The sequence below is a fragment of the Lipotes vexillifer genome, unplaced genomic scaffold, assembly GCF_000442215.2.
Source record: "Lipotes vexillifer unplaced genomic scaffold, Lipotes_vexillifer_v1.1 scaffold555, whole genome shotgun sequence".
Taxonomy (NCBI): Eukaryota; Metazoa; Chordata; class Mammalia; order Artiodactyla; family Lipotidae; genus Lipotes; species Lipotes vexillifer.
The window spans coordinates 1,778,631-1,806,410 of record NW_006772693.1 but is presented as its reverse complement, the minus strand read 5'-3'; the positions used below and the strand labels follow the sequence as shown (position 1 = coordinate 1,806,410).

The 27,780-nt window shown below is 34.9% G+C and overlaps 1 non-coding gene and 1 pseudogene across 1 annotated transcript; one reads left to right on the top strand and one right to left on the bottom strand.

The window, feature by feature from the left end:
• LOC103076138 (3-ketoacyl-CoA thiolase, mitochondrial-like) overlaps window positions 1–24,045 on the bottom strand; it is a 169,289-nt pseudogene extending 145,244 nt beyond the window's left edge.
• TRNAG-CCC (transfer RNA glycine (anticodon CCC)) lies at window positions 7,352–7,424 on the top strand. The gene has a single exon. It is a non-coding gene; the product is annotated as a tRNA-Gly (tRNA).
• Window positions 24,046–27,780: the final 3,735 nt, after the last annotated feature.

Here is a 27,780-nt window from a genome sequence, read left to right as displayed (position 1 = left end):
TATTCTGTTGCTTTTTGAAATGCATCTCAATAATTTTAATGCACTAAATTGACATTAAGATGCATCCATTTATATTTTCAGGTAATATTCTCTTTACATTCCAACCCTGGCTCACAGAGACTAGCATGTTCCCTCACTATTCCTTCTCTCCTTTTCATCTGTTTAACCTGAAGATCAGCTGAGTAAGTGGATAAAAAATCTGCTCTACAGGGCTGGCCAAACCCAGAAGCTAAATCTGAGTAACAAGTTCTAGATTCAAGCTATGGAGAGAATGTACCTCAATGTAATAAAGGCCATATGACAAGCCCACAGCTAACATCATACTCAATGGTAAAAAGCTAAAAGCATTTTCTCTAAGATCAGAAACAAGATAAAGATGCCCACCCTCACCACTTTTACTTAACATAGTATCGGAAGTCCTAGCCACAGCAATCAGACAAGCAAAAGAAATTTAAAAATCCAAATTGGAAAGGAAGAAGTAAAACTGCACCTGTTTGCAAATGACATGATACTATACATAGAAAATCCTAAAGACACCACTGAAAAACTACTAGAACTTATCAATGAATTCAGTAAAGTTTCAGGATACAAAATTAATATACAGAAAGCTGTTGCCTTTCTATACACTAACAACAAATCAGAAAGAGAAATTAAGCAATCCAATTTACAGTTGCATCAAAAAGAATAAAATACACAGAAATAAATCTAACCAAGGAAGTAAAAGACCTGTACTTGAAAAATTATAAGACACTGATGAAAGAAATTGAAGAAGACACCAACAAATGGAAAGATATACCATGTTCATGGATTGGAAAAATTAATATTTTTGAAATAAACATATTTAACAAGGCAATCTATAGATTCAATGCAATAGCTATAAAAAAAACCAATGACATTTTTGAACTAGAAAAAATAATTCTAAACTTTGTATATAAACACACACACACACACACACACACACACACAAACCCAAAATCCAAAGCAATCTTGAGAAAGAAGAGCAAAACCATAGGTATCATGTGCCCTGATTTCAAACTATGCTACAGAGCTACAGTAATCAAAACAGTATGGTACTGGCACAAAAACAGACATATAGATCAATGGAACATAATAGCCCAGAAATGAACCCATGCTTATATGGTCAATTAACCTGCAACAAAGAAGGCAAGAATATATAATGGGGAAAAGACAGCTCTTCAATAAATTGTGTTGGGAAAGCTGGACAAATACAGGCAAAAGAATCAAACTGGACTACCTTTTAACATCATATACAAAAATAAACTCAAAGGGGATTAAAAACTTAAATGTTAAGACCTGAAACCATAAAACTCCTATAAGAAAACATAGCAGTATGTTCTTTGATATTGGTCTCAGCAATATTATTTTTGGACATGTCTTCTAAGGCAAGGGAAACAAAAACAAAAATAAACAAATGGGACTATATCAAACTAAAAAGATTTGCACAGCAAAGGAAACTATAAAAAAAAAAAGAAAAGGCCTTATACTGAATTCAGAGAAGATATTTGCAAACCATATATTGGATAAGGTGTTAATATCTAAAAATATACAAAGAACTCAGCCTATCCACCAGAGGGTAGAGAGCAGAAGCAAGAAGAACTACAATCCTGCAGCCTGTGGAATGAAAACCACATTCACAGAAAGATAGACAAGATGAAAAAGGCAGAGGACTATGTACCAGATGAAGGAACAACATAAAACCAGAGAAAAACAACTAAATGAAGTAGAGACAGGCAATCTTCGAGAAAAAGAATTGAGAATAATGATAGTGAAGATGATACAGGACCTCGGAAAAAGAATGGAGGCAAAGATTGAGAAGATGCAAGAAATGTTTAACAAAGACGTAAAAGAACCAAAGGACAAACAAACAGAGATGAATGATACAATAACTGAAATGAAAAATACACTAGAAGGGGGGCTTCTCTGGTGGCACAGTGGTTGAGAATCTGCCTGCTAATGCAGGGGACACGGGTTCGAGCCCTGGTCTGGGAGAATCCCACATGCCACAGAGCAACTAGGCCCGTGAGCCACAACTACTGAGCCTGCATGTCTGGAGCCTGTGTTCCACAACAAGAGGGGCCGCGATAGTGAGAGGCCTGCACACTGCAATGAAGAGTGGCCCCTGCTTGCCACAACTAGAGAAAGCCCTCACACAGAAACGAAGACCCAACACAGGAAAAATAAATAAATTAATTAATAAACCCGAACCCCCAACATCTTAAAAAAAAAAAAAACCACTAGAAGGAATCAATAGCAGAATAACTGAGGCAGAAGAACGGATAAGTGACCTGGAAGACAGAATGGTAGACTTCACTGACATGAAACAGAATAAACAAAAAAGAATGAAAAGAAATCAAAACAAGGGCTTCCTTGGTGACTAAGTGGTTAAGAATCCGCCTGCCAATGCAAGGGACACAGGTTCGAGTCCTGGTCTGGGAAGATCCCACACGCCGTGGAGCAACTAGGCTCATGTGCCACAACTACTGAGCCTATGTGCCACAACTACTGAAACCTGTGTGCCTAGAGCCTGTGCTCCGCAACAAGAGGAGCCATCACAAAGAGAAGCCTGAGCACCGCAACAAAGAGCAGCCTCTGCTCGTCACAACTAGAGAAAGCTCACGTGCAGTGATGAAGATCCAATGCAGCCAAAAATAAATAAATTTATATTTAAAAAAAGAAATGAAGACAGCCTATGAGAACTCTGGGACAAATTAAATTCACCAACATTCGCATTACAGGGGTCCCAGAAGAAGAGAGAGAGAAAGGACCTGAGAAGATATCTGAAGAGACTACAGTCAAAAACTTCCCTCACATGGGATAGGAAATAGCTACCCAAGTCCAGGAAGTGCAGAGAGTCCCAGGCAGGATAAACCCAAGGAGAAACACACCAAGACACACAGTAATCAAACTGACAAGAATGAAAGACAAAGAAAAATTATTAAAAGAAACAAGGAAAAATAACATACAAGGGAACTCCCATAAGGTTAACAGCTGATTTCTCAACAGAAACTCTACAGGCCAGAAGGGAGTGGCACGATATATTTAAAGTGATAAAAGGGAATAACCTGCAACTTAGATTACTCTACCCAGCAAGGAGCTCATTCAGATTCAATGGAGAAATCAAAAACTTTACAGAGAAGCAAAAGCTAACAGAATTCAACAATACCAAGCCAGCTCTACAACAAATGCTAAAGGAACTTCTCTAAGTGGGAAACACAAGAGATGAAAAGGACCTACAAAAACATCACCAAAACAATTCAGAAAACGGTAATAGGAACATACATATTGAAATTACCTTAAATGTGAATGGATTAAATGCTCCAACCAGAAGACAAAGGCTCACTGGATAGGTACAAAAACAAGACCCATATATATGCTGTCTACAAGAGACCCACTTCAGACCTAGGGACACATAAGACTGAAAGTGAGGGGATGGAAAAAGATATTCCATGCAAACGGAAATCACAAGAAAGCTGGAGTAATCAAGAATAGGGCTTCCCTGGTGGCGCAGTGGTTGAGAGTCCGCCTGCCGGTGCAGAGCACGCGGGTTCGTGCCCTGGTCTGGGAGGATACCACGTGCCGTGGAGCGGCTGGGCCCATGGGCCATGGCTGCTGGGCCTGCACGTCTGGAGACTCTGCTCCACAGCAGGAGAGGCCACAGCAGTGAGAGGCCCGTGTACAGCAAAAAAAAAATCAAGAATGTTACAAGAGACAAGGAAGGACACCAAATAATGACCGAGGGATGAATCCAAGAAGAAGATATAACAATTATAAATATTTATGCACCCAACATAGGAGCACCTCAATACATAAGGCAACTGCTAACAGCTCTAAAAGAGGAAATCAACAGTAACACAATGATAATGGGGGACATTAACACCTCACTTACACCAACGGACAGATCATCCAGACAGAAAATTAATAAGGAGACACAAGCTTTAAGTGACACAATAGAACAGATAGATTTAATTGATATTTATAGGACATTCCATCTGAAAACCGCAGATTATACTTTCTTCTCAAGTACACATGGAACATTCTCCAGGATAGATCACATCTTGGGTCACAAATCAAGTCTTGGTAATTTTAAGAAAACTGAAATCATATCAAGCATCTTTTCCGACCACAACACTATGAGATTAGAAATCAGTTACAGGGGATAAAAAGTAAAAAATACAAACACATGGAGGCTAAACCATATGTTACTAAATAAGCAAGGGATCACTGAAGAAATCAAAGAGGAAATCAAAAAATACCTACAGACAAATGACAATGCAAACACAAGATCCAAAACCTATGGGATGCAGTAAAAGCAGTTCTAAGAGGGACATTTATAGCAATACAATCCTACCTCAAGAAACAAGAAAAATCTCAAGTAAACAATCTAACCTTACACCTAAAGGAACTAGAGAAAGAAGAAGAAACAAAACTCAATGTTAGTAGAAGGAAAGAAATCATAAAGATCAGATCAGGAATAAATGATATAGAAACAAAGAAAACAATAGCAAAGATCAATGAAAATAAAAGCTGGTTCTTTGAGAAGATAAACAAAATTGATAAACCTTTAGCCAGACTCACCATGTAAAAGAGGGAGAGGACTCAAATCAATAAAATTAGAAACAAAAAGGGAGAAGTTACAATGGACACTGAAGAAAAACAAAGCATCCTAAGAGACTACTACAAGCAACTCTATGCCAATAAAGTGGACAACCTAGAAGAAATGAATAAATTCTTAGAAAGGTATAACCTTCCAAGACTGAACCAGGAAGCAATAGAAAATATGACCAGAGCAATCACAAGTAATGAAATTGAAACTGGATTAAAAATCTTCCAACAAACAAAAGTCCAGGACCACATGGCTGCACAGGTGAATTCTATCAAACATTTAGAGACAAGCTAACACCCATCCTTCTCAAACTCTTCCCAAAAATTGCAGAGGAAAGAACACTCCCAAACTCATTCTATGAGGCCACCATCACCCTGATACCAAAACCAGACAAAGATAGTACAAAAAAAGAAAATTACAGGCCAATATCACTGATGAATATAGATGTAAAAATCCTCAACAAAATACTAGCATCAGAATCCAACAACACATTAAAAGGATCATACAACATGATCTAGTGGGATTTATCCCAGGGATGCAAGGCTTCTTCAATTAAAAAAAAAAATATTAATACAATAAAATAAAATATACAAAGAACTCATACAATACAACATCACAAAAATAAATATCTCGATTGAAAAAGGGGCAGAATACCTGAATAGACATTTTTCCAAAGAAAACATACAGATAGCCAAAGGGCACAGGAAAAGACTGTCAACATCACTAATCATGAGGAAAATGCAAATCCAAACCACAAGGAAATATCACCTCATACCCTTCAGAATGGGGGTGAACTAGAATAACAAATGTTATTTTGTTATTTAAAAGAACTAGAATTTCTTTAAATTCTAATAAATAAATATTATTTATTTGTTATTTAAAAGAACTAGAATAACAAATGTTGGTGAGTATTTGGAGAAAAGGGAAACACTGTGCACAGCTGGTAGAAATGTAAACAGATGCAGGCACTATGAAAAACAATATGAAGATTCCTCAAAAAAATTAAAAATAGAACCACCATATCATCCAGCAATTTCACTTCTGGGTATTTTTCCAGTATTCTTCCAAAGAAAACAAAAAGTCTAATTAGAAAAGATATATGCACATATTTTCAATCTTTAAAAAGTTTTCATGTAAAACTTTTGTTTCAGAAGCAATCTGTATTTGTCATTCTGTATATATTGTTATTTAAAAACAAAACTGCATTTTTTACAACAGCCAAGACATGGAAACAACCTAAGTATCTATCAATAGATAAATGGATAAAGAAAATGTGATACACACACACACACACACACACACACACACACACAATGGAATATTAACCAGTGATAAAAAAGGAGATCCTTCTGTTTTCAACAACGTGGATATAACTTGAAAGCATTATGCTAAGTGAAATAAGTCAGTGAGAGGACAAATACTGTATGATCTCACTTACATGTGGAGTCTAACAAAAAACAACAACAAAGCTAAACTCATAGGTAGAACAGATTGGTAGTTGCCAGAGGCAGGGGATTGGGGGTGAATGAAATGGGTGAAGGGGGTCAAACCTCCAGTTATAAAATAAATTAAGTCCTGGAGATATAATATACAGCATGGTTACTTATAATAACTATGTACGCTATAGTTGAAAGTTGCTAAGAGAGCAGACCTTAAAAGTTCTCATAACAAGGAAAAAAGTTATAACGACTTGTGATGATATGTTGACTAGACTTATTGTGGTGATTATTTTGTAATATATATATATAATCATTATATTGTATACCTGAAACTAATATTATAATACTATGTATCAGTTATATCTTAATAAACTGAATAAACAAATACTATTATATCACTATATGGTCTCTAGAAAAAAATATACGAGCCTTATCTTCAACAATACTAATTTTACTTTATTCATATTACTTGACATCTTCCAATATAGTTAACATATTTTGATCAGTCTTATTGTTTTTTTTTTTCTGTTACTTTTAGTAGAATGTAAGCTGTATGAGAGTGTGCCTCTTTGTCTATTCACTGCCATATTGTCACTACTGAGAAAAGTGCCCATAAATATGTGTGAAGTAAATAAAAAGCCCAATTTTCTTTTACTAAATTAGGTTATAGTTTTTAAAAATTCATGGTATCATAGTTAACTTATTGTTCTTTTCTTTTTTCCAAAAGTCCTTATAATTTGTACCTTCTTCTCAAGGTAATCATTTCTCCAATGAGAAAATAATAACTAAGAGTGGATTTTCTGTGTGTTTTTAATTGAGTTCTCCTAGAGATATAAAGCTTACCCCAAGTGAAATGTTTTAATTCAATTAAATTAATAAAAGAATTTGGGAAGGTGAGATTTTACTGATGTTCTGTAAGTCATGGATGGGAGATGGTTAATTATTTAGGCCATTCATAAGGTCAGGCACTGAGCACCTCTAACATTTTAATTACCTCGTCAATATTTTCCCCATTTTTAAAAGGAATCCCCTTTTTTATATATCTTCAATTTTTTTCCTCTTAATTCTTGGGCAAATTTAATGCCATCATATTAGAAAGTTCTCTTTAAAATAAACACAATTCAAATGTCAAAAGAAAGCTTTCTGCTGTTTTTAAATTGTTAAATTTTTGTGTAATGAGAAGGCTGTACAAAGAATAGCTTCATATATAATAATTTGTATATTCAGCATCTCTGTAGAAGCAAGAAAACCAAACAAAAACCAGACAACTAAAAGGAAAAGAGGGACTTCCCTGGTGGTCCAGTGGCTAAGACTCTACACTCCCAATGCAGGGGGCCCAGGTTCGATCCCTGGTCAGGGAACTAGATCTCACATGCCACATCTAAGAGTTTACACGCTGCAACTAAGAGTTCACATGTCACAACTAAGAGTTCACATGCCACAACTAAAAGATCCCGCATGCTGCAACAAAGATCCCACGTGCCACAACTAAGACCGGGGCAGCCAAATAAATAAATAAATAAATAAATTTTTCTCTTTTTTACAGAAAAAGAAACAATATGAGCCAAAAACAAATGATAATTTGACTTTCATTAAAATTTAGTTTCAAGAGACCTTCCACTTTCATTTCTGCTTTATATAATGAGTGTTATGCCAAATTCAATTAAATCATGACATTAATTTGTGGAGTTGGACAAATTCAACTAGAAAATTTTACAATTCCTCAAACACATAATAAATAAACCTCTCAACATTGTAGAGAAAGTTGTCATATATTTACTATACCTGTTACTGTCTGAAATAAATTAACTTTTTATATATTACAAAGTAATTATCTAGACAGAAAAAAATACAATAGTGATTTTTCTTTCTAAAATTTTCAATAACTTGAGAAGGACCAGAATTCATGACACAAAAATACTAAATGAATCATACATTAATATTAATGCAGTCCTCTGGGACGGGATGGAGTTAATAAAAGGCTCGCAAAACTTTTCTCCTAGCTTAATTTCAAATAAAAAAGTATTTAGAAGACTGTTTCTGTAATGCATACAAAATAGAAATGAAAAGACGAATTTTGTCTTTTTTTCTCACAAATCAGGTGTTCATTTTTGCTGAAAATAACAATCACTTGAGGGAAATTAATTTTATCGTTTTAATTCAGTGAATTGTGAATTCTACACTTCCTTGATTTCATCCAATAAGAAATTAGAAAGATGACCTGCACCACAAATTTTATTGAACTTAAGAAAAAGATAAGATTTGAACTAATTCAGAGATCATATCTACCCATATCCCGCTGGATTAAGAAGGAAATGAAATGTGGATTCATGGTCTTTTAAATCACTAATATGAAACATTAGCAGAACTAACTTTAAATCCATAACCAGGATTGTGTTAAATGGGTGATATATTTCCATCCCAAAACATTCATCCAATAGCATATTAACCAAATCAAATTTGTTTAAAATGCATATTTTATATCTAGGATTTATAATACTTATGCAGAACCAGCCAGATGAAAGGTGGTAACCAGAAAAAGAAAAGGAGATTAAGTGGAGACAAGACAATCATCTAATCCAGCAAATTATTTTTATAGAGGAGCAAAGCAAGACCTGGAGCTTAAATGGTTCATACTTATCTTCATTAGACCCAATCTAGGACTCTGAATTCTCAATAAAGTCTTGAATTTTTTAAAAAAATTCTAATACACAAAATAAGAATTTAACACAAATATCTGAGATATAAGTGCTTAAAACTATATTATCTCTTCTCAGCGGTGTGCAGAAGCCCCCTTGCCCTGCCTTACAGGAGCTGATTTTAAAATTTTCAGAAATCTTGCAAGAGAGTTTTTAAATACAGCCATTGTTTGAAATTAAATTATCTAAATTTACAATTAAGTGGTATTAAAATAAAAATAATACTTACTTAAAACTCATCACTCCCTAATTATTTTATGACATTTTTGCTATCGTCTATGGTCTTGACATTATTATATCTTTTAAATCTTGTGGTGGAACGACTGTATAATGGTGTGCTATGGCGCATCTCTTCCAACTCTGTATTCATTGGCATCATGTTGGTAGCTGAAAATTGGCGATGATGAGAGGATTTTTTCATGGAAATAAAAAGAAACTCTAAATCAGGGCTTGCTTTATTATTTTATTGATTGTCTAGACTTAAAAAAATGATTGAGAAAATGTTAATATTATAGGTTAAACTTAAAAGTGTGCCATCTCTATGGTTATTGCATTATGAATTATACAAAAAATTGAGGAAATATCCTTCCATATTTCAAGAATTCTTGACAGATTCAGCAAATAAATGGCTCATTTCATTAACAAACAAGGAAAGTTCTGACACGCATCTTCATCATCTCACTTTCATCTATCACCCTCCTTAAAATGAGAATCAAGCAACCAATCTTCATACAAAACAAACCTCAAAGACCCTAAAATCATTTTAATTTTATAAGACATATTATTTTTGTTTTGTTTTCTTTGTTTTGTTTCATTTCCTTTAATAAAGACACACACAAAAAAGAGCCTGTATCTCTATTACTCTGTGTCCTCTAGGTTACAGCCCTTCACTGATCTTCTGGGTGTTTGCCTTATTTCCCCTATCATCTTCCTTTCATTTCTCTTTCCACTGCTTCAGATTTTTTCCTCATTATCACCATAATTTACTGTCAAAACCATGGATATAATTGTGTAAAATCCTCCCATCTCCCCTTGAGAGATGTCCCTTATTAAGATGTCCTTATTGACTTAATAAAGATGTCCCTTATTAAGTCAAAAAAAAGGAAATAAAACTAACAAAAAGCAACTCTAACAATTTAACATGACATAGTACACTGGGGTTGGCAAATTTTTCCTTTAAGAACAATGTAGGTTCTACAAGCCATACACTTTAATGTCACAACGACTCTACTCTGCTGATGTAATATGAAAGCAGTCATAGATAATATATAGAAGTATGAGTGTGGCTGTGTTAAAATCCAATTTTATTTATGAAAACAAGCTGTGGGCCAGATTTGCCCTAGAGTCATAATCCGTTGTCCCCAGTACTAGACCTTTGTAACCTGGTCCCAACATATTAACCAGATTTATCTCCTATCAATTCTATCTGAGCATCCTAAGTACAAGAAATAATCAAATGCCAGTTAGCTCCTAAATCTATCACATACTTTTCCATTTTATTGCTCTATGCTATTTCCTTTGTTTTATTCATCTCTGCACCTGCACCCATTCTTCTCAAGGATAAGAGAAGGAAAACTGCATGAAAGTGCTGTATATGTTTCTGTCTTGAAATCTTACTTAACAGCTGAATCATTTTTTAGGGAAAGTAATTAAGGAAGAGAAATAAGTAGGAGTCGAGGGAAAATAATAACAAATGTTTGGAACATGTCAATTCTTTTAGAAATCTTTTAATCAGGTTTAGATGTCCAGAAGAAGTTAGATGACTCAGAAATCAAAGGAACTATCTTCAGTATTATCAGAATGCAAATGCTAAAAAGCCATAGGATACTCCAACATGTAAAGAACTTAGAAGTTATCAGTTCTATTTGTACTACAAGAAAAGCTGGACAAACTGAAAATTAACTACTATTCTTGGACACATCAGGTTTCTGAGGTCACAAGGCTAACGAACACCCCAGTATCTGGAGACACAGGTTTTCAATGGGCTGAATTGTGTTCCCCACCCCCACAAAATATGTGTTGAAGTCTTAACTCCCAGTACCTCATAATGTGGCCTTATTTGAAAATAGCACCTTTACAGAGTTAATCAAGTTAAAATAAAATCATTAGAGTGGGCCCTAATCCAAGAAAGTAATGTAGAGTGATAAAGTGAGACACTGAAAGCTAGAATAATATTTAAAAGAATCTGAAAAATGAATTATTGGTTAAAATCATGACTGACAAAACACACCATCTAAATAAAATTCATTCCTATTCTAAGACAGCAAGTCAATCCTAAAGATATAGAGAAACCTTTGAACAATCTAAAGTGTTTCACCTAGTTTTTGAGTTGCAGTTAAAAGTAATTTTAAAAAGATTTATAGAAAATATTTGGTTATTACTAAGAAGTCAGAATTTGAAGTCCTTGTGTATTATACCAATTGCTTCAGATTTCTCACTGAAACTAATCTTTGTGCTATGTTCTAAAGTCATACTGCCATCTTGGTCCTGGAGGATAATGTATTTGTGAGAGTGACAGCTTAAAGAAGTGGTACACTAAAGCAAGGTTGAATTTTTGGAAATTTGAGTTGTAGATGATTTTATATATATTATTGCTTAGTTGGAGAGTTGCAGTTTACTCATATCCCAGAATATCGACAACTGTATAGAGGCATTATCAAATGTTATCCAACTGAAGAACATCATATGTAGACTCATTTATTTGTCTTTGGAAAATAAAGAATTGTCATATGATCTACAACGGTTAGAAAAATATAAATATTTTAACAATCAATTTGACTTTAATCCAGCTAATAACAGGGATTTTAAGGAAAACAACTAAATAAAAATTAGATGTTCCCTTGAGAAATGAATCAAAGGAGGGAAAAGAAGTAACAGAATTTATCACACAGTAGGGACTCAGTAAATTTTTCTGACTCATGTGAAAATATGATAAAAGGACTTATTTGATATATACTACTGATAGAAATAACATGAAGTAATAAATAATTTAAACCAGGTATTTTTATGTAGTGTGGATTATGAGCCAAATGGACTGGGATCAGTTCAAGAAAACCTAACATTTTTGTGCCAGGTAAAATGCACTGGGCCTTGAAGCATTCTGGCAAATATCAGATTGAAAATGAATCGTCCATTTTCAGGTGCAGTGGGTCTAGATTTGGTCAACCTATCATAATAAAGGACCTTCAGCCTGAGGAGCTCTCAAAGAGTGGTTCAAGATCTTCAAGGTTTATGAATGGTTCCACAGATACATCGTAAGTTTGTGACGTGATACATTATGTGCATCATACTAGGAAAAAAAAAAAAAAAGAAGATACATCTTGAACATTGGGTTACCAGAGGGAAGGATGGGTGGGGAGGGATAGACTGGCAGTTTGGGATTGACATGTACACTCTGCTATATTTAAAATAGATAACTAACAAGGACATACTGTACAGCACAGGGAACTCTGCTCAATACTCTGTAATACCCTAAATCAGAAAAGAATTTGAAAAAGAATAGATTCATATATATGTATAACTGAATCACTTTGCTGTATACCTGAAACTAACACAACATTGTAAATCAACTATGTCTCAATATAAAATAAAACAAAACAACAACAACAACAACAAAAAACAGTATAGGGCTTCCCTGGTGGCACAGTGGTTGAGAATCTGCCTGCCAATGCAGGGGCACGGGTTTGAGCCCTGGCCTGGGAAGATCCCACATGCCGTGGAGCAACTAGGCCCGTGAGCCACATCTACTGAGCCTGCGCGTCTAGAGCCTGTGCTCTGCAACAAGAGGCCGCAATAGTGAGAGGCCCGCGCACCGCGATAAAGAGTGGCCCCCGCTTGCCGCAACTAGAGAAAGCCCTCGCACAGAAACGAAGACCCAACACAGCCAAAAAAAATAAAATAAATAAATAATAATTTAAAACCCCAAAAACTTAGTATAAAAAAATAAGGTACATCTCATTAAAAGTAACTAGACACTTGGAACCTTCTTAAATACTTTGAGAGTTTTAAGTAAAAGAGACCACCACTGCTCTAGGACATTTCTGGACTTTCGGGCATCATTGTCTGAACGTCTTTTTCTAGCAGAAAACAAAAGGAGTAAAAATTATGTTGTTTTTTTAATCACATGAGTGAAATCCAAGCAAAAAAGAAAATCTACCTGTAAGGAGCTATGAATATGTAAGTGGCAATGAATAATGCTGAATTCTTACACTTCAGGGCTATAAACCCATAAGAGGTAGCTTAGATATCAAGATTACAGTGGGTGTTATGTTCATATGGTAAGATGTTAGAATAAGTTGATTTAATCACATCTGTTTAATGTAATTTGAAAACCTTTTTGAAACAATTTAAAAAATAAGTACTAATGTCAGGGTTTGAAGTTGAATTGGGACGACCTTGCACAGCTGTACTGATAAGATTAGTGCTAACACCAGCCTGCTCAAAATTTATACACATACCCAGGTTTTTATGAAAATTAATTTCTGAAGTTGCTGTGTTTATCAACTTTCTGGCCCAAGGTCAACTGAGGACCCAACTTAGTTCTTAAAGCATGAAGTGCTAATTATATATTTTCCCCAACTTTAATAAAGGTGAAAAATATTGGCAGTTACTAACAGTTTTACAAAATTTGATCTGTCTTTATGAAGATTTACATATTTTGGAGTATTAGGCTAAAACTTTACACTGTTAAATTTTTATACTCCTATTGTGAGTTTGAAGGCATGATACTTAGGGAAAACTTTTGAATAAAATTATGTATTACTATAAATGACGCTAGGGTAAATAAGCTGCATGATTTTAACAATTGTTTATAATTATCTCCTACTTTCACAAATGCAATTCTAATAGTGTCGTTAATTATAAAATAAGTAACAATATTGATGGTACCATAAAAATGCAGTTTCAGATTTTTATGTTTTAACTACTTGCAGACCAATAGTTGGAGGTGATGCAGAGAAAGCATTTCTACTCTGCTCTCTATATTAGTTTCCTAGGGCTACCATAACAAAGTACCACAAACTGGGTGGCTGAAACAACAGAACTGTATCTCCCGGTTCTGGAGGCTAGCAGTCTGAAGTCAAGATGTCAGCAGGACCATGTTCTCTCTGAAACCTGTAGGACAATCCTGCCTTGCTTCTTTCTAGCTTCTGGTGGTTTACCAGCAGTCTTTAGCATTTCTTGGATTACTGAAGCATCACTCCAGTTCACTCTTTTCTCATGGTGTGTTCCCTGTTTCTCTGTTTTCACATAGTACTCTGTTGAGAATAGCAATAGTCATATCAAATTAAGGTCCCACCCCCACTCCATCCCACCTATAACTTCATCTTAACTACACCTGCAACAATCCTATTTCCAAATAAGGTTACATTCTGAGGTGCTGGGGGCTAGTGCTTCAATATAAATTTTTTGGGGGGGTACACAATTCAACCCATAACATCCTCCCCTTGTAACAAGAGGAAAGAAATAAAAAGAGATACAGACAGACAGAAAGAGTGAGAAAGGGAAGGAGAAAGGGGGGGAGAAGAAAGGAAAAGAGACCTTCACAATTCAAACCACAAGTGACAAATTTTAGTCATCATATAGAGTGATATCTGGTCTGAGTCCAGGGAGGATGAATGGATGGATGGGTAGGTAAGTAGATACGTAGATAGATAGATAGGCAGATAGACCTACATTAGGAAAACCAGAATTCCCTTATTTTGAAAGATATTCCTTGGGTAAATGAGAAGGACACAATCTGAGTATCCCTAAGCCCATCTTTATACTAAAGATGAGCTGATCAACTGAATAAAAATCATTGTAAATATGCTGTCTGGCAGCAACCAGTCAGGAGAAATGCAGGGCAAGGTAAAAGAAATGAAAAGAATAAGCACCAAACAACCATGGAAATATTTCACCACACATTGGATTTTACTGCTAGTTGGGCTGACCTCCTGCTCATATTTAAGAGGAGAAAACAGATCAGTGAAAGAAAACACGACTCCAGCCCAAAAGGCACTGTGTATATAATAATAATGTTTTCTGAAACACTGTATGAAAAAAGCAATAAAGGTTCCTCCCCTGAGCCACACTCTGACCCCACAGAAATTTTTATAACTGGACTTATTTAAGACAACTTCTGTAAAAAAATCAGTACTTACAAAAAGATGATTTTGTGTGATAGTACAAAATTAGTTGAAGAAAACTTAATATCATCAATAATTGCTTCATGACAATAAAAAGGACCATGTGCTTCTTTATGGGTCCAAAGAAATTAAAGAAACCTGATCTTTTTAAATAAAATATTGAAGATGAGGTAGGGTAGATATTGAGATAACAAAAGCACAGTATGATAGATACTCTACGTGCCACTCAATAATCTAAATTTATTGTTCAACCCTATGATGTAGCTAAATCCGAATCCACAGATGAGAAAACCAGTAAACAGAGAATGTAAATAACTTGTTCAGGTCAAACATCTAGCAAGTAAGAGATCTAGGATTCAAACTTGGGCAATCTAAATAAGGTGGATGTGAAATGTTAACATAATTTGCATTTCCTGATTCCTCATGAGGTTGGGAATCCTCATTAAGTTTATTGGCCTGACAGGTTTCCTTTTCTGTGAAATGCCTGTTTATGAACTTTGTCCATTGTTTTGATTGGGTTGCTTGCTTTTTATCAATTAATTTTTCTAACTATGTTCTAAGTACTCACTGTTTTGTTAGTTAAATATGTTGCACACATCTCTCAGTCTGTAGCTTGCCTTTTCATTTTGGTTGAAGAGAGGATTTGTTTGTTTTTGTGTTAATGTAGTAAAACGTATTTGTCTTTTCAAAAAAAAAAAAAAAACTTGGGCAATCTAGCTCCACAGTCCATCGTCTGTACCATTGTGTCATACTGCCTTTATGGATACCAAAATCAACTTCACCTCATTCAAGAAAGAAATGGAATGCAAAAAATAAAGTTAATAAAGAATTAAACATTACTTTAAAAGCAGAATTATTTTTTCATCTAATTAACCAAAATTGGCCTCTCCATACCTTCCTGAACCAATCACTGGTGAGAAGGATAAATTAATCATCTTAGGTGGAAAGAATATTTTAAGAGTGTAGGCCACAATATTTCCCAGTAATTCATTTTTTAATATATACTCCATTTCAAATTGGAGCAGTAAATAGTTAACATTAAAGGAGCTTATATTTGTAGAGCAACATATACAGCAGCCTAAGAGGGAACACGAAGGCAGAATACAGAGGATCACCAAGAGAGCTATAACATTAGATAAAGGTCAAGGAGAGCCACAGCTCCACAGGAGGATTCTTCTATGTATATATTCCTAATTCGACAGTGACCAAATATCTCTCCATTAATTATTTTTATCATCTTTTAAAGATCCAAATTCGAAGGAGCAAATTGAGATACAAATAGATAATAGAGTGGGTGGAATGTAACCTGACTTCCACAAGTAATAATTTATCAGTGGTCAGAGTGGGGAGAAAGTAAATTTGGGGCACTCTGGACAGCATGTTGTCTTAACTGAGTTCTATGTCTGTCTGTGTTATAGATGTTAAAATGATACTAAAATATAGAGAATAAAATGTAACATTCGTGGAGAAATATTTCTAAAACAATGTAGAATCATTACTCCTTATTTTGGAAAATACAAATATTTCAATGTTTCCTTCTACTGTTCCCTTTACTTACTCTTTTTTTAATTAAAGTATAATTGATTTACAATATTATATTAGTTTCAGGTTACAGCACAGTAATTCGATATTTCTATACAATATGAAATGATCATCACAATAAATTTAGTTACCATCTGTCACCACACAAAGTTATTACTATATAATTGGCTATATTCCCCATGCTGTACGTTACATCCTGTGACATTTATTTTATAACTGGAAGTTTGTACCTCTTAATCCTGTTCACCTATTTCACCGAGTTCACCCACCCCCTCCCCTAGGAACCACCAGTTTCTTCTCTATATCTACAAGTCTAATTCTGTTTGTTTGTTTTGTTTTTTTAGATTCCACATATAAGTGAAATCATATGGTATTTGTCTATCTCTGATTTATTTCACATAGCATAATGGCCTCAAGGTCCACCCATGTTGTTGCAAAAGGAAAGATTTCATTCTTTTTTGGCTGAGTTATATTCAGTTGTGTGTGTGTGTGTGTGTGTGTGTGTGTGTATACCATATCTTCTTTATCCATTCATCTATCAATCTACACTTAGGTTGCTTCCATATCTTGGCTATTGTAAATAATGAGGAAATGAACATAAGGGTACAAATATCTTTTTGAATTACCGTTTTCAATTGCTTTGAATAAATAACCAGAAGTGGAATTGCTGGATCTCATGGTAGTTCTATTTTTGATTTTTTGAGAAACCTTTTTACTGCTTTCCATAGTGGCTGCACCAATTTACATTCCTACCAACAGTGCATGAGGGTTCCCTTTTCTCCACATCCCTGCCAACACTTGTTATTTCTTGTCCTTTTGATGATAGCCATTCTGACAGATGTGAGGTGATATCTCAGTGTGGTTTTGATTTGCATTTTCCTGATGATTAGTGTTGCTGAGCATGTTTTAATGTGCCTGTTGGCCATCTATATCTTCCTTGGAAAAATATCTGTGCAGGTCTTTGGCATACTTTTATTCAGATTGTTTGTGTTTTTTGATATTGAACTGTGTGGGTTCTTTATATAATTCAGATATTAACCCTTTATTGGATATATCATTTGCAAATAACTTCTCCCATTCAGTAGACTGACTTTTTGTTTTGTTGAGAGTTTATTTCACTGTGCAAAAGCTTTTAAGTTTGATGTTGTCCTATTTGTTTATATATGTATATATTTTTTTATGGACATTTTAACAATATTTTTTTAACATCTTTATTGTGGTATAATTGCTTTACAATGGTGTGTTAGTTTCTGCTTTATAACAAAGTGAATCAGTGATACATATGTTCCCATATCTCTTCCCTCTTTGTCTCACTCCCTCCCACCCTCCCTATCCCACCCCTCCAGGCAGTCACAAAGCACCGAGCCGGTATCCCTGTGCCATGCGGCTGCTTCCCACTGGCTATCTACCTTACGTTTGTTAGTATATATATGTCCATGTCTCTCTCTCGCCCTATCACAGCTCACCCTTCCCCCTATTTGTTTATATTTGCTTTTGTTGCCCTTTCCTTAGGAGACACATCCAAAAAAAAATATCACTAAGATGGATGTCAAAGAGTATATTGCTTACGTCTTCTTCTAGTAATTTTATGGTTTCAGGTCTTACAAATGTAAGACTTTACAAATGTAAGTCTTTCATCCATTTTGAGTTTATTTTTGTATATAATATGAGAAAGTGGTCCAGTTTCCCTCTTACTTATTCTTATCTAAGCTTCTGAATATGAAACAAACTGCATTGATACAGATTTTCTTGTTATAAAAGTTATTTGATAAAGCATAACTAGAATGAACTAATTTACATTAGCATTTATCATATGTCAATTATCAACCTATTTTTAACATATTATCTACACATGAATATGCTGCTAAGACCTTTATAAAAGAGTTACATTATTTTGTACCCAATTACTTCTCTCAGACACTGGGCTCTGTGTGTGTTCCCAGACTCTTTACAGACAGTGAATCTGTCCAAATGTACATAAGAACAGGTCTATAGCATGTAAAACATAAAAGTATATTGACTATAATTCTATAAAAATTACAAGTAATACATTCAAAGGTACACAATTTTTCAAAGAGGACAGTCCATAAATATTATATACATTTATTGAATGGGCAATTACTCAAAAGAAGTAAGGAAATCCTGTTATCAGTCAGTTCAGGAGACAGAATTAACATTAGTAACTGAAGAGAAAATCTCATATAGAGAATAGTTAACTAGGTAAAAAGTTGTTAACAAGGCAGCATAAAAAGCAAGAAGGACACATTAAAATACCACAGAGGTAGAGATTTATGAACACAGTTACCAGGAATGTAGCTACCAAACCTAGGAATATGTATTTGCTTTCCATCACTGTGTAACAAACTACCACTAATTTAGTGGCTTAAAACCACACACTTTCATTATTTCATGATTTCTGTCAGTCAGGAGTTAAGACATGACTTGTCTAAGTCCTCTGCTCAGGTCTCACAAAATCACAATCAAGGTGTTGGGAGGATGGCCTTCCCAAGTGGAACCCTTCAAGTACATTCAGATGGTTGACAGAGTTAGTTTCTCGCAGCTGTATGACTGAGGGCCTTGGGTCATAGAGGCCACCCCTCTCTATAGGAATTTTGCTACATGGTTGTTTGCTTCTTCTAGACTAGCAGGAGAGCAACTTTGAAGCACGTTCACCTGAATAAGAGCTACCCAGGAGATTTTCCTTTTGATTAACTGAAAATAAACTGATTTTGGACCTTAGAAACTTAGAAGCTTGGAGGAGTGGCTCCATGGAGATGAAACTCAGACCCTAAAGTGGGAATGCCAGCTGCCTGGTTCTGGTATCTCAGAAAGAAACATGATGAGGCTTTTCTGCAAGTTTCGGAAAATCTGTAAACAAAATTCAGCTGCTGCTTGGGGAAGCAGCTAACTCTGCTGTGGGTGAAGAAAAATTTTGAGGTAACACATAAAGGAGAAATAGGTAGCCCAAAGGAAGCAGAGAGAAAGGAATACATGCCTTCTTCCACCAGCCTTGGCAGAGCCTATGGAACCAGCTGGTATAGTATAAAATGCCTCACATGACAAAGTCTAGAAGGATGGGATTGGAGCTGAGAGATGACGGCTTATTAACTGACAGTCTACTCTTTTTGGCTTCTCTGCACCCATAGATCTCCTTCTACACATATTTGAATTTCCATAAAACACCAAAATCAACTCTTGTTTCTACTTAGCAAGATGCAGCTGATCTTCTTCATGCAAATAAGGACATTCATATTCTCTCCTTAAAATAAGGGTTTCTGGTAACTATATTCAAATCTTGCAATAAACCATAATGGAAAAGAATATGAAAAAGAATATATATATACATATATATATAAATGAATCACTTTGCTGTACACCAGAAACTAACACAACAATGTAAATCAACTATAGTTCAATTTAAAAAAATGAGGAATGCAAACTTCCAACACTTACTGGATCCATCTCTGGAAGACAGTCATATTGTTCATTTCTAGTTTATATTAACTACTCCTCACATTCAGTTGCAGTCCAAAGAGAATATCCTGTTACCTGAAGACTAAATTGTATTGTTAACCTTCAACAAAATATATTAAGGGGAAAATGGAAAAAGAAGAAAGAAAACTAATATACACAATATACATATACGCATACATACACACACACATACATACACACGAAGCAAGAAATAAATTATATATAGCTATAGCAGTCCTCAATTCTGTAGCTGGTTGTGCAACCATAGTTAATAACTTCCTTTTCCATTGTCCATTCCATATTTTCTTTGTCTTCAGGCAGGACTTCAGCTCTTCAAAATTCTTTATTTGATGAATTGGGAATAATTAATGTATTACCTCTCAGATAATCCATTCATCCATCTTTGCCCTGATTTGTTATACTGGAGCTGGACCCTGTAAACATTTCTTCCTTGTCAGTTGGCACAGTGTTAAGCTCATAAGCTTAATTTGTAGTGGGTGCAAGAGGAACACTGCAGGGTGAAGGGCTTTCTCTTCCTAGTTCCAGAGACTCTCTCTTGCTTGTTCCTGTGACTCATGGCATCCAGGGCCTTTTGAAACATCCTATGATTCTCTCCTCCCAGCAAGTGTCTGTGGAGACTCTGAAAGTGGTTCCTCAGTGAGTCCTGCTGGTATTCTTGATGGCTTCCTGTTGAGTTGTACAGGCACAATAATGGGATACTTTTCTCTGGAGTTTTGGCAGGACCTCTGAGGCAGCTTCCCAACAAAGTCTCAGGAAAATTCTAGTTGCTAGTTTCTAGTAAATTCTCTCTCCACCCCAACAGGAAGTTTCCCCTTTGCCAAGCTCAGCGTACATGATCTCAATGAATTTATCCATCGTCCACTAGATCACAGCCACACTTTCTCTAATGAGGTCTGAATCTTAGACTTAGCAGGGCTCTCTTGCAAATTTATTTCTTCCTTTGGTACTCTGCCTGTCTTTGAGGTAGTGGCGGCTCACTATATCTGTGATTTCTGCATTCTTTGGCGTTCTCTTAGCCCCTTAGCAGTTAATCCCTATTGGGGATTACTAGTTAATATATTCTTTATGTTAGTTTTTTCCTATTCAAATTCCTGTGTTATTCCTGTTTACTGACTATGACTAATACAGAACTGGCATCAGGAATGGTCTAAGAAAACGTGCACAGAGGTGAGATTCTGAGATTGGTTTGGTTGTGTCATTAGTCTTGAGTGCAATGCTGAGCTCTTTGTAAATGGGAAATGAGATGAGAATAATCCTTGGCATGCCATGGCATCACAATTAATCAATCTATTACCTGTGTTTGATTTTGATGAATTGCCTACTGAGGCAACTACCTTGGGATCCAAAGCAATAGCTGCACTTGACTGCTATGGCAGGAAGGTGACAACAGGTCTGGGGTGTGAATGGAATCTCCTGAGTGAACTGGGCTCTTAGGGAAAAAAAAAAAATGACAAGCTCAGGTAATTTAATGCTCAGCTCAGGATGTGATCTGAGAACCAGGGAGTTTCTGTGACTACCTTAAAAGAATCTCTTATTTATTTATTTTTGTAGTCACAGGGCTGATGTTAAAATGAAATGCAAAATTAAATTGAGTGGGGTGAAGTCAGAGTTTCATCATGTTTCTTATGTGAAAGATAGGGCAATAAGTGGAAAAAAAAGAGATTCAAAAACTTTAAAGGGGGACATCTGTTTGGACCCGTATGAAACTAAAAATCTTGAACCCCAAGTCACTCTGAGCTTTCATTGTTAATGAAAATACGTTGTCCTCCTATGTCTACAAATATTAATCTACCCTTCTTGAAACCCTTGTGATATCATAATTTAGGGTAGATGCCTTGCAAGAGTAAGCCATTCTCCTCAAGAACCAAAACAACTAACCCTTGTTGCCACTAGACCCTTAACTAAAGTCTCAGGCTGTTCCTGGGGGTCAGGCATACACCATGACCTGGAAGGAAATAGCTTACACATTAAAAAGAATTATAAAATATGTATACATGCATGTGTGTATATGTATGTATTTATATACACATATACGTGTGTATATTTATATTCATTACCCAATGAAAGAATATAAGATGTACATATCAACAGAAACATTGGGAATGTATAGGAGAGTGGATTCTGAGAGTGTCAGTGCAAAGAGATAGGGTATGTAATACTAGATGAACCCAAATGTATTAATTAGGGTGCATTTACTAAAGACTACTGGTTTAATGTTTTAGTTCGGACATTTGGAATTGCCTTTAACAAGTCACTTGGTTTGATGACTGAAACTTGAACTCAATAGAGACCAATGTTTAATGAAGTTATGTCAGAACTTCCCCAGCATGATTTGGAGGAAGGAATCCAAATGCATCAAAAGTAGGACAGTTGGAATGGATTCATCACATGCAATCTACACATCTATTCCCAAACTACATCCTCCTAGAAGATCTACAGACATTCCCTGCATTAAGGTGTTGAGAAATACATTGTTGAGGGAATTCCTGCATCTTTGAAACAGTCTATGGTTTCTCTCCTTTATAGGCTAGACATAACTGTAGGGGATGCTATTCTTGAGATGGGTTCTTTGATGTCAGTGAGGATGATGGAATCCTGCTATGAACATTGGGGTGCATGTATCTTTTTGAATTAAAGTTTCCTCTGAATATATGCCCAGGAGTGGGAATATGGTAACTCTATTTTTAGTTTTTTAAGGAACCTCCATACTGTTCTCCATAGTGGTGAACCAATTTACATGCACCAACAGTGTAGCAGGGTTCCTTTTTCTCCACACCCTCTCCAGCATTTATTACTTGTAGACTTTCTAATGATGGTCATTCTGACTGGTATGAAATGATACTTCATTGTAGTTTTGATTTGCATTTCTCTAATAATTAGCGATATTGAGCACCTTTTCACATGCCTGTTGTCCATCTGTGTTCCTGATTTTTGTTGATATAAATTAGAAAAATCTTACAATTCTTTTGATGTATAAGTGATTTTTTACCAAATCAGACTCTGTAATTATCCCTAGAGCATGGGGAATTCTCAACATAGTTTCTGGTCTATTGCAAACAAAAGGTGACTGGATGTTTCTGGAAGATAATGGACATCTCCTTTCAAGTCAGCTTTCTCAGGTGAGGTAATTACAAGCACAGAAGGGTTAGTCTTCTCAAAAACAGGATGACAGACTGCTTGGATTTCATGATTAATAGTGTGTCTGAGTCCAACCAGATATCCCCAAGCCTTGTTTCAGGCTTCCACTCCTTCCACTCAATGCTTTAACCTTCTCACGTGAGAGACTTGGTGAGGCTATGAAAACTTACATTATAATTATGTAACCTGTAAAATTTAATTCTGTATTTGATTTTCAACGGTATTGACCTTACAGCTACAAGAAATAAACAATTTTTAATGGCTGCCTTAGACATTTTCTTATTATTTGACTATCACAGAGATAAGAATTTAAAGATGTGAGCTTGTCATTTTCTTCCTATAAGCACTACACTATACTCAGAAGAATCCATTCAACACAACAGTACTGTACTTGTAACTGTAATTAGCATCATAATAGTAAACTGTAGCAGCAACTTGGCTCCCAAAACATTTACTTCAGTAGACATTTTTTCAGAATCAACCACAGGTAATAATATGATTAATTATGATGCCAATAAATAACATGGATTGCTAGCACCCCATTTTCCATCGTTGAAGACATCAGCAGTACATTCAGGTTCAAGGACATGGGAAAATTAATAATATCAAAATCCCATCTTTGAGAGTCTATTTCCTAGAACTCCTTCTAATATCAATTTCAGTATCATTCAAGGACCGATCAGGAGACATAAGACACTCCTTTTGAACAGAGCAGATTTTATATGAGAAATTGTTAACTACGTATAAAATTGTTAGCTAAATAACTGAAAAGTCCATAAGTGAACATTAAGGTTCAGAGATGTAGTAATCATTTCTATCAAGAAGCTATCATTTCTAGGACTAGAACAAATATGAGAGAATGGAATCACTGAAAATTAGAAACATGAAAGGAAGGGAGGCTCTTCAGACCTGAAATTTAACTTTTGAGGAGGATGTTCTGCTTGACTGTTACTGATGTGTCTTGGATCACAGAGCAAGGGCATTATCGTGCTGGAACCCAGGCCATTCTCTGTGATGGGGATGGGGAGTGATGGCCAGCTTATTCTGGAATCTCAGGAGGGGACAGGTGTTGCAGAGAGATGATCTGAAAGTGATGGAATAACTGAAAGTTGAATTCCACTGCTTTTCCAGGAAGGAACTGCCTCTGCTGGGCTAAAAAAGTACTAGTGAGGTGACACCCACAGGAACATCAAGTACATAGGCAGACCACAAGAAGCAAATGGAAAGTCCCTTCTTCTTCCCTCAGTCTAGCAGTCTCTCCCTAATGCCCTGTTGGCAAAAACTGATAGGGAGACCCCTGGCAAAGCAGAAATGCGCTTTCTGGATTCCCAGACAAAGCATTACAAAGCAGCGTATGGTTTGGTGAATTTGGAGCTGAAAGGCAATCATGGAATACCCAAACAGAAGCCTTACACAGAATCTGTTGCAGCTCTGTTTCAGATCCAGTATCTCATTCTTGTGGATCTCATATGAAGTAAGATTTCTGTGCTTGTGGTCTGGGCGTTAGAGTTGTGTCCATGTGTGTGCTCTTAATTAGAATGCATAAGAAAGAGTATATTTATGTTTTAATTATAGATCTTGGCTTGCAGGCAAACAAAAATGATTCTGGACAACTCAAGCAAAAAGAATGACTAGATAGATGTGGAATAGCACACGTAACGTGAGAAACTTAACAATCAAGAATTGAGAGGCAGAAACCCAAAACTTTTTGCCAAAATCAGAGATGAAATGTAACAGATAAAAATGGTAAACCATGATCATTGTTTTGTAAGTCTCACAATTATCTTTTAAAGGCTAGCAAAATTAACAATCAGAAGTTCACACTTCTGTACTGCAAAAACATTTAGGTAAAATTGCCATTTTCTTGGTACACATAATTTGGAAGAATTCATACTAGTTTTGCAGAAATATGTGTATTATATATTTCATTTACTATAGGATTTAGTGTTGGTAAGTTTACATTGTTGTTGACTAATATAGGTAGAGTTAGTTAGTACAGAGTAATTTTTACCACAATTAAGGACTATTGTTAGTTTGCTAATGTCTTGGCTCTCATTATTACCCAATATAATATAATTTAAAATAGTACCTATTATTAATCTCTTAGTAGCAATTACATGTTTTTCAAGCAGAGTTTAAAGGAAATAATAAAAAATAATCTAGCATATTTTGGATGCTTGTCCACAAATACTATTAACTTAATTTTGTTCTAAAAGACATTCAATGAATTTGATGTAAAAACATGTAGGTAGTTGAAAATGATATACACAATTTTAATTTCAAAAGGAGAATCAGACACACATTAAATTATATTTTTGGCCAGTGAGAAATAAACTTAAATGAGGTGCTTTGGCACATCATGCCAAAGTTGTTAAGGGATTTAAAAGCTTGTTTACTGATCTCCAAATAAAATATAAGGGAATGATACAGCACAAGACAAAGAGATAATATAATATCGTACTCATAAAAATATTAAATATTTAACTCAAAGGCCTAATTATTGAGAAAATTTAAATTCACTCTTTTTCAAAAGCAAGTAAGGATGTATAAGGCAGTATTAAAATCAGATCAATATGAACAACTACTACAGTTTTGCCTTACTTTCATTTCATGCCTTAAATTGTGTTTTACATTATCAATTTAATTGCAAAAAGATAGAAAAGCACACTGAAACGTTAAGGTACATTTTGAAGCCATGGAGGATGTTTCCAAAGTAGAATATCCCTTTTCATCAAAGCTGTAAAGAATATATTGGCAATAAAATCATTGCTGCAAAGTTCAAAATTTTCCGTGACAGTTTCAGAAGATGGTGACTCTTATTTTTTTGTATTTAATTCATAATACTGATAAGAAGCTTGCTTTAATATATTTTGCAAGTTTAGGAAGGGACGTAATGGCTTTAATCTTATGAAATTCACTTTATGAAAAGAGATATTTTTATCACATTATTGAAATTATTAATTATGCATCTCTAGAGGAAGAAGATAGGGAGGTATATAACATGGACAATCACCTCAGTAGCAAATTTCTAAGTTGAGCCACCAGCCTAGATTTAATTTCCCTTACTGTAACTTCTATTTCCCAACAATAAATGTAAAGATGAGAGTAGGGTTAAAGAAGAATTGGAAAAGCAAATAAGATATTTTAAATTCGAATAAAGATATTTTTCCATTTTGAAATTAATAATTAATTGTGTAGTTATTTCTTGATTTTTAAAAAAATATTTTATTGAATATAAAGAGGGGGATATTTATATCAAGTCGTATGTCTTATGTGTTTTCAGAGCAGACTTATCAAAAACAAGGTTGGAAGGAATTTTCTAGTAGCTAAATTGTGTTTTATCTTTAAAGACTATAATTGTAGACTTTAGGTATGTAAGGATAGCTTCTGGTCCAAATTACTCTATCATCTTTAACAAATTATGGCTTAGAGGGGTAGTGGCATAACTGAAGACACACGACTAGTTATTAAAACAATAAACAATAAAAACTGCTACATTTCCATTCCAACATATTTAAGAATTATTCTGTGTTAAATACTGTGTGAGTAAGAGATACAAAAATTAAAAAAAAGAGCATCAGTTACTTCAGGTCTTACTTTCTTATGGATAGTAAAATAAATACATATATTCATAATAAAAGAAAAATAAGATAAAGTAAAATAAATTAAAATAAAAAGCAACTAATCTGATAAGTGCTATAAGAAGTGGTATTAAGTTAGCACATAGAATGGGTACCTGTATGAAACTATAGAATTGGGAAAGAGGGGAGGATACAAGGAAAGGTTTCCTGAAGCAGATTACAACCAGTACTGGAGTATGAATGAGTAGCTGCATTATCTTAGAAAATAAAGAAAAATAATTTCAAGTAGAAAACACTTTCTTCAAAGTTCTAAAGGTAAGAAGATACTGTATTTGGATATTAGCCATATGATATAACAGCAGGAAGTCTTTTGTCTGTTTTATTCATTGATGTAGCTAAAGGACTCGAAATAGTCTCTGGAATATAATGGGCACACTAATATTAGTTGATTGAATAAACAATTTATGAAGGAGGAAATGTAAGTAGAAGTCAAACAATGAAGGGGTGTCTATGCAATAATAACACTTTTGTAATTTATTTTAAAAACAATAGAAAGTCAATGAAGGAATTGAAAAGAGAAATGGTAATATTAGGATGGGTATTTTAAGAAAATTAACAACTAGGTGAAAAATTAACAACTAGTTAAACAAAATGAAATGAAATGAAAATAAATAATAAAAAATATAAAGAAGAGAAATATCAATTAGGATTCTGTTGAAGTACTGGAGCATGGGATTGATAGTGGAAGTAGAATTGGAGATTAGTGAAAAAAAATCACCATATTCCTATGAAATAGAAACTAAAGTTTTTGTAATTGTTTGTATGTGGTGATCTGGGGGAGAGGTAGAAGGTTGGCTTGTGGCTTGAGAAAGTACTTGACTAGCGCTGTCATTTGATGAAATGATTATAATAGGAGGAATAACAGTTTTGGTAGAAAGATGGTATATTACATCTTGGACACACTAAGTATGAGAGCCTCTTTGGACACCTACATGAGAATGTCCTTATGGATAACTGCATATAGTGATCTTTATCTCAGGAGAAATACAGGATTGGGTATTTAGATTTGATGATGTTAGCATATCAATGCTTGCTGAAATGGATGATATAGTGATGCTGCAACTTTCATCCCACTCT